This window comes from Amblyomma maculatum, chromosome 10 (genome assembly GCF_055883805.1).
Source record: "Amblyomma maculatum isolate TAMU_Amacu chromosome 10, ASM5588380v1, whole genome shotgun sequence".
NCBI lineage: Eukaryota > Metazoa > Arthropoda > Arachnida > Ixodida > Ixodidae > Amblyomma > Amblyomma maculatum.
The window spans coordinates 137541844-137550846 of NC_139353.1; the positions used below are offsets into that span (position 1 = coordinate 137541844).

At 45.5% G+C, this 9003-nt stretch overlaps 1 long non-coding RNA gene across 3 annotated transcripts in view; it reads left to right on the forward strand.

The window, feature by feature from the left end:
• Positions 1 to 1119: 1119 nt before the first annotated feature.
• The window catches only part of LOC146177535 (uncharacterized), a 201798-nt gene continuing 193914 nt past the window's right edge, over positions 1120 to 9003 (forward strand). For all 3 annotated transcript variants that reach the window (XR_014701047.1, XR_014701046.1, XR_014701045.1), the window contains exon 1: positions 1120 to 1344. This is a non-coding gene — a long non-coding RNA (uncharacterized LOC146177535). The remainder of the gene's footprint in view (positions 1345 to 9003) is intronic.

Here is a 9003-nt window from a genome sequence, read left to right on the forward strand (position 1 = left end):
ACCCTTGGCGTACCGCGGACAACCGGCCAATCAAGCTGCTACTCTTGTGGGCTGCCGGGTCATGTCGCACGCCTTTGCCGCCAACGCCTTCCACCTTCTCGCCCTAACCTTTGGAACTACTCTTACGATACCGACCAGCCCTCGCCGAGAACATCCGCCCGGTTCCGACTTTGTATCTCGCGACAATCAAACATATACCACTCGCGCCGATCATCTTCCCCTCGTCGCCGTTCGCCATCTCCGCTTCTCCGACGTTCTAACCGGCGCTGTTGAGGGAAACTAGAAACAGTCGCAGTTCCCGGGGCAAGAACTGCGGTTCGAACAAGTCCTCCGCGTCTTCTCTCGTTTGTCGACGGTGTCGCAATACTCCCTTTTGTTGACACAGGCGCTGCCGTATCCGTCAACAGTGAACCTCCGTCATCTTCGCAAGGTGACCACCGCGCGGTCGGACTTTTCGCTTCGCACCGCTTCATCCCTCAGCAGCGTGCACGGCCCGTGCCCTCTTCGAAGACGTCTTATACACCACCGAGATTATTGTACTGGCTCACTGCTCTCACGACATCACTCATCGTGCCGTTATTGACTGCGCCCGCGTTGAAGTTGCCTTTTTTCCTGTATGTGATGCGCTTTGTCGCTAAAGTCCCTTGTAATTTCTTTTTCATTGAGGGTATCAATTTTTACTCCCATTTGATACTAGCCATTTTATCAAAAGTTTTAAACAAGCTAAGAATTTTTCAAGTAGTGGCCACAGTGAGCTAACTGCTGCTATGAGGCATTGGAAGCGTCACGGACGCGTAGAAAATATTTTTGTCACAGCATAGGCGGGACTTTCCTTCATCTACTGTCTGCTAGCGCGGGGCAGACGATGCCAATGACGCGTCCTCGGTCGATCGGCTACAACGCTTTAAGCGGGACGAATACAGTTATGCGTCAGAAGTATAAAATATCAGTAAATTTGGATAACTTCGCGTGTGTCTTGTTCTGAAATTTGACAAATGCAGGTTTTTAGCGTTTATCCGTTTATCACGTTATCACGTCATCGCTTCCGCAGTTCTCTCTCGAGCCTCTACTGCTTCTACGAGCCAAAAGTAGCCTTGGTAGCCGTTCCGAAGTCTAGACCTGAGAGATGGCGGCGGCCATGGCGGCGGATTTTGAGAACGCGGTGCGCGGCTCGTATTTTGCGGTTTTAACACGATTTATGCATCGTTGTTAGTATATTAATTATTTCATCACATTACTTCGGAAGCGTCTACGGAAATCTAAACGGACCTGGCGGTCTGACAACTTCTGGCAAGACTCAAAAATGTCGGGATTTCTGCAAGGCCTAGGACCGGTGATTGTTGGGTAAGTAAAAAATGTTTTTCGATTCTTTTGTGCTCCTCCAGTTGTGAAAGGTGTGGTAAGGTTGGGCTGAAATCCAGCAGCACAGACGACGACGAACCATGACGCAAGCGGGCACAACGGCTGCCAGTGCAAATCGGCAGTGATGACCGCCGCTGACCCAAATTAGCGAAGTATCCACATGAGGTCACTTTTCTTGTCCCGAAGTTTGAAAGGGGCCTTATTATTCTTAGGTATGTTTGGATTTATATGCTTCCCGTAAAAGCTTATATTTTTTGCCTGATTGTTGCTGCCTCGGATTTGTCACCGCATGCCGGTGATCACGGAGAGGCGCTCGGCGACAGAGGTGCGTTTTCAGCGTTGCTTTGGTACCACCACCGCCTCGTCGTTCGGTCAAAGGGAGGACAGTTACGCTATATTCAGTTTCTAACAGTAAACAGCATGAAGTGCGATAAAACACTGAAATTTTTTCTAACGCATCGTGCTAAAAAAGAAATGGTCACAGCACAGCGGTGAGCTACTACACTGCGATGCAGATCTGCATTGCAAGCAGTGACTTTCTCCTGCTCCTTTCGAAAATTAGAAATAGCTAGCTATACTAGATTATTTTTTCGCTTACTACCCTACCAAGCTTTTACCGAATTGTCTCGATGCGCTCATATATGCACGGATCAGACGAAGTGAGCGTCTGCAGGTTCTTCACTCAAACCCTCCTTGCTCAAACCAGGCTAGGAAAAACTTCTCTCTCAAAAAAAAAAAAGAAAAAAAAAAAGAAAAAAAAAGGCCAGAATGGAATTTGTCTACCCCAAAGCCTTCTGCGATTGGCTGCCTCAGGAGCTGCTTCCGGGCGACATGCAAAATTTTGTACAAACCCAGAACCTGAGCGACAGCAACAAGCGGCAATGCTTTGGCAGCCCACCACCCTATGCGGTTAGCGCTTATAGCAAATGTCGCACATCATGCACGCACACTTATTACTTCTATATTTATTGTGACCTAGTTTGTCATTTGAAATAAATTTATTCATATTAATAAGAGATCTCTTATGTACTGTTTTCTGCAATTTCACCTTGGGAATGGTGTGCAGGCAGCTAAAATACTGCAGAACAAGAAGCCCACACTTGTGAAGGCCACTACACGGGCCATATGGGGGGATGACAACCTTGCCACAAGGAGCGTTTGTGATGTGCTAGCCCCAAAACACAAAAGCTCCAGTGAGCCATCAATTCACACATTCAATTCGGATTAGATTCGAAGTATTAGATATTCCACAGTGCTAGAGCAGTGCCTCTTCTAGAGGAGCTGCTGGCTAGAGCTGTCTGTCACTGTTTCATGGGCCTTTTTTCAGTGGTGCACGTTTGTTATTCCGGCCTTTATGGCTTACATCATTCAGATGTTGACTTTTTTTTGTAACGGAGTTGAAGCTACAAAGCCTTAATGTGCTATCTCTTCCTTACCTGCAAGTACAGTAATGAGCAGCCTTGTCTAAAGCGCGCTGACGGGGCTCTGCAGAGCAAGTTACCGACATCTAACGTTAGGCTCTGGGTTTGAGCTATGCGTCCTGCGCGCATGCGCGGCAAATGAGAAGGATGCCTGCTCATCACTTCCTCATCCAACCCCTGCCTTGTGAGTACCTTTCTTGCCGCTAGGGTCGCATTGCTTGCTTTTGTGCTAGGGTGCCTCGATTCGCGCCCGCTCTCCGCATCGAGGCACCCTAATTTGTGAGGTTGGGACGGTCTCCAGAGCGTTGCGATGACGCCGTGTTTCTCGACTGCAACAAGACGGCCAGGCAAGCAAGCACGACTGACAGCGGATTAATGTGCGTTTCTGCATACGCACCATTCATCGCCCCTGTACTTTATCGTGGAGGTATCAGCACCTATATCTATAAAGATGTCAAATGCTGTGTCCCTTAAAGCTTATAACTCGGCCCAAAAACACGCCATCAAACGAGACGCCTGCAACGCATGATGCGTGGTCGTAACCTTATACGGACAGGACGAAAACAGACACCAAACAGCCAACTAGGCCCAATTCTCGCACTATTTGCTAGGGTGTTTTAAGCGCGTGATAATCCGCTATCTCTTGCAATTGCTTTTGAACCGAGCGATCACCCGATATCACATTGCTCTTGCCTAGTCGCTTCGTGATTCGCACGAAACGTGTTGGTTTTCAGGCCGCTGTTACATATCATTAAGCGCGTACCTGGCGGCATGAAGCGCAATCACTGAGTGAAAATGAGGCTGGGAACCCCTGACCAGGCGCTGCTTTATTTTGGCTCCCCCCCCCCCCCCCCCCGAAAAAAAAATAGCACGCCGTGCGTGTGACAACAGCGTGTACTTACACAACACGTCTCAGCTTAAGGTACCGCATTCTGTGTCGCTTCACCTGTCTAGTTTTGTTCTCTGCTTAAGTTTCATTAACTAATAAAGCCCATGGCTAGTACCCAGATAACCAGAGCACAAGAATAAATTGACAGAGGACATTTTTTTTTTTTGTCTGACCATCATCCTCTGTTTATGCCGTGTCAAAAAAGCCCTTAAGAATGCTACAATGATTGTCAAGGACAACCTGCGTGCCTTGTCCTCGCTTTCAATCCGAGAAAACACAGTAGTCAGGGAACGTGGCAGTACAACAGTACAACACGGGGATTTTATTTCAGGACCAGATACTTGTGGTCAACCCCTGTCAGTAAGAATAAAATAGTGAGACTATAGCGTATTGGATAAAAACTTGGGAAATATAGTCTCATGGAAGTGCAGTCAATGGGTTGAGAACTAATGTTCACTGAGAAAATTCCACAACACATTCCTCATGTAACACACCTGAGCTTGAGGTGACACATTTTTTGCCTCTTCCCCATCCTTGACTTGTTCTCTGCTTGAACTATAAAATGAAGCCTTGTGAGAGCATAGAAGTTTATGACTGTGTTCGTTACCTCTTTGTTGTGTTTGCCACAGCCAACCATGTTCAGCCTGTTCCTAGGCAAGCATGAGATCAAGTCCACCAAGCTGTCTGCTTTTAACCTGTTGAAACTAAAACAATGCTTAAATGAGTCCAGCTTTGCAATCAGTTCCTGAAGATCTGAAGACGGGTATAGCAGCCCGCCTTTATCCATCTCCTGTGTCAAGCAAGCTTCCTCTAGAAGTTCTGAAGTGGCTAGCAGAAGTAACGCCTTCGAGCAGTCATCACACTTCGTTTTCTTCAACATCTTTAGAGCAACGTAGCCTGTGACATAATAGGCGATCCGAGAGTCGCTCTTTAAGATTGTGGCATCATAGTCACTTAATAAGTCGCATGATTCAAGTACCTCATTGACTTCATTTAGGCACCCAACATCCATAAGCTGGTCCAGTTTTCCTAGAATTTGTTTTGGCATTTTGCTGCTGCTAGAGAGCAAGCTGCGTATCAGTGAAGGCGAAACATTGCCATTTGCTGGAGGTTTTGCTAAGCTACAAAATGAAAATGAATTTACAGACAACAAGAATAGAGATGGAGTAGGGTGATCGTTACTCCCAGACATCTGCCTCAAGATACCAAACAAATTCTCTAATGGATCCTGACTCAGACGTGCGGTCAATAGATACTTGTAGCTGAGCTTTGTTGCGACATAATCAGAAATCAACAATGTGCTGGCGAGCGTCGCACGAAGGCCTTCTGCAGTGCCAGGTGTGAGGAAGCCTAGCTTCCCAATCTGTGCCTCCCAAGCATCCAGGTAAGCTACAAAATCCTTCACCTCAGTATGACTTGTTGACCCGATGCGCATGGCACCACGACTACACCTTGATGTCATAGCTGCAACAAGTTTCGACATCCGTCGTACGAAGGATTCTGTTGCAGAACAAGAGCCATGGCCGCATATTCTTTCGATGTCATCACAGTAGACGTACAATCCCCTGAGCACCTCATCACTAAAAAGTGAAAAGGCGAAGTTCACTTTCATTTTTTCAAACCGATTCGGTTCAATTAAACCTGGAAAGCGCATAAAAAACAACGGACAACAGCAAGAGACAGACACACGAGCGCTTACTTCCAACTGATTTTTATTTTCATGCGAGAAGCAGAATATATGTACACTTCAGATCACATGTGCATGCGAAAAAAAAAAAAAATATATTATCTGGCTGCACATGTAAAAGATGAAAGATATGCAATCTCTTTCTCAGACAGCAAAATCGACGCACCACTTACACAATCATCGCCAGTTCGTGCTATCTCACTTGCCTCAACAATTTCACGCGTTGTTTTACACTTGCTTTTATACAGAACTTCACATTGATGAAAGAGAGGACGACAATTCTTCTTGCTTTTGCACTTGAGGCAATGAATGCTCAAATGCCCACCTTTTCTGTTTTCGACAGCGTAATTATGTTCACCTAATCTCTCATTTAGGCATCTACCAGTTTGGCCTATGTAATAGTTACCGCAAGTCAATGGCATCTTGTACACAGCCCCTTCTGTGCATTTTACGAATGGTTTTTGGTGCTTGATCATGCAACCTGACTTCAGCCTGTTTTTTGACGTGCTCTGCTTACTTAGCACACTCAGCTTACTTGGGGCAGAGAACAAAACATTTACATTCACTCTGTTACCAATTTTTCTTAGGTTGTATGACAACCTGTGCTTATAGGGGATGACTGCAAACTTTCTTTTATCTTTTGTCTTATCCGGCTCTTGCTTTGAGTTAGCATTCCTTTTGTTTGTTTTAACAAGTCCTTCTGCAACAGACACCAGCATGTGCAAAGGGTAGCCAGCATCTTGCAACTTTCTTGACTGTAAAAAGATGCTTTCTTCAACAGAATGTGGGCATGACTTTTTCAAACAGTTTATGAAACCTAAACGAGCTATGTTACGTTTAATGAGTTTAGAATGCGCGGAGCTGAAAGGTAAAGGCAATTTTCCATCTCTGGGATGATAAATCCAGCAAGTATGATCTTCAAAAAATGTTAACATGATGTCAAGGAAGCGTATGCTATTGTTATCAGGGAGCTCATGTGTGACAACAAGTGGAGATAAACAGTTCGAAAAACAATCTAAAACACTTCCAACGGCCTCATCGAGGGTGATTACAGTTGTTTCTAACAAAATTAAACAACAATTAACAAAAAAAAAGTTGTCAACGTAACGAAATACATTTAACACCCCTACGTCTTTCAGGCGAGCAAAGAGCCTTCTGTCACATTCAGATAAAAACACGTCACTTAAAATGGGAGCCACACTGGACCCTATACAAATTCCTTGCTTCTGTAAAAACAGGTCATCGCCCCACCTAACAAATGTAGAATCGAGATATGTTCCTAAAAGTTCTAGAAAAGCGCCGACACTCACACCCACTGAATTCTGAAAATCAGTTACACCAGAGTTCTCGATACATCTTTCAACGCACTGCAGCAAACCATTTTGGGGCAAAGAGTAGTAGAGGTCCTTTATATCTACAGAGAAAGCACTTAGACTTCTTCTTTCAATTTGCTTAAGAAAAGTAGTCACACAATCGGAATTTTTTATTAAGAAGGGGTCGTCAACAACTAGCTGTTTTAGGCTCTTTTGCAGGAAGTCTGAGACTGATTTTTGCCACGTTCCCGCTTCTGAAACGATTATTCTTAAAGGACAATCCAATTTATGGGTTTATAAAAGCAAGTGTAAAACAACGCGTGAAATTGTTGAGGCAAGTGAGATAGCACGAACTGGCGATGATTGTGTAAGTGGTGCGTCGATTTTGCTGTCTGAGAAAGAGATTGCATATCTTTCATCTTTTACATGTGCAGCCAGATAATATTTTTTTTTTAGTTTTTTCTTCGCATGCGCATGTGATCTGAAGTGTACATATATTCTGCTTCTCGCATGAAAATAAAAATCAGTTGGAAGTAAGCGCTCGTGTGTCTGTCTCTTGCTGTTGTCCGTTGTTTTTATGCGCTTTCCAGGTTTAACATGTCTAACCAACTCGCCCAAACGCTGCCATTATCGGTTCAATTACCGCCCTAGTCACATGAGGAATCGCTTTAAGCCTCACAGCATCCCCTTTATGACATCCATTCGGACATATCCTTCCGGTATATGAATGCCTGTCGATACAACGCACACATAGTTACGCACACATTTAACCAGGTGAGGGAAGTCAAATAAAAAGTGCAAACTTCTATGGTCATTTGCAAGGTGCTGAACCTTGCACACCGTTTTGTCAGCTGTTGCTTTTATACCAAACGACCGCCACATTCTGCGATCCCAGGATGCAGCATCCGTGGTCACAAAATCCACGAACAGGCCAGACTTTTCTGCTGCCAACGTGGCGTCAATGACGATTTTGGAAAGGACGTCTGCCTTCACATTACTGTGGGACCCGAAGACGCCAAGCATCTGTTGAAAGTTGCCGGAAAATGGCTGGAAGAGTACTACCAGACCATGGTCGCAGGTCTCCGTGCTCTGGTCCGGGGTGGTGTAGGCTCCCAGGTTCACGAAGTCTTCAATAAGCCCACTACTTGTTACTTTCAGGCACTCCGACAACTTCATCACATCAATGGAGATGCCTCCATGCCTCTCAAATTCGCTCATGTCTTTGGTCTTTTCTGCAATTGCTGCAAAAACATTCTCATTCAGACCGAAAGAGCTTTTATATCCCTTCATGCACCTGAGCAAACAGCTCTTGCTGGGAAGCACCATTATATTGTGCCTGCGAATGTGTTCGTACAGCTTGGGGCTTTTTATCCTCATTAGGATGCACTCTAACACCCACTCCTGACTGTATTTTATTCCTTGCGTTCTTTTTCTTTTGGAAGCGTGAAAGCATGCTTGCACTTGCTGTCGCTGTTTTTCAGGTAGTCCAGTGAGGCTCTGTTCAAGCTTCTCTTCGGAAATAGTGGCATTGTCTTTCTTCATCTTTGAAATTGTGGTTTTAAGTTTACCAGCCTTTGCCTTTTCGCGACAGAGCTGCAGGTTGTGTTTGACGAGTTTTTTCGACATTCTCGCTGCAGAAACTACTGTCTTCTTCCTTTTATAACAGGCTTGATTCACCAACAGCTTCCTAAAGTATCTGCACTGCACACATGGCCTCTCATCTTGCGATACCCCAGGACAATTTTTGCTGTGCAGCCTGTTTCTGTGCAGCCTATAATTAGCTTGGCCGTGGCTACGACGCTGTTCACTTGGCGCCAAGCTCTGCTCAAGCCCAGGACACACACACATTTGGTCAACAGAGCGAATAAGATTTTCGACAGCTTCGGCATCAAGCACATCGACTTTCTTCAGAGTTGCGGTTTGCACGAACACGGTGCAGTGATAGTGTGTATCCTGTGCCGAGCTCAACACAAGCTTCCTAAAGCAAACAGTCACCTGCAAGCACACAAATACCAAATGCACGTGTTCTTGGTGCTTCCGCAACTCAGTTTCTGGACCAGCATGGACTTGGAAGCTTTTCATCTTTCAAGTGGCCTAACTTTTCCACGGTGCACGCATCACAAAGAACTGTTGGGTCGTCTGCGCCCACGTTTTCGTCGGTACTGTCAGCCCCGAAAACAGCAGATGCACAGAACGTATCGTCGTTTCCTTTCATTCGTTTGCCGAGCACTTCTCTTGACGTCCTCGACTTCCTCTTTTGAGGCAACTTTTTCGACAAATACGTGGGTGTGTTCGGAAAAAGTCGGTACTGCGTCCTCAGTGAGGCATGGT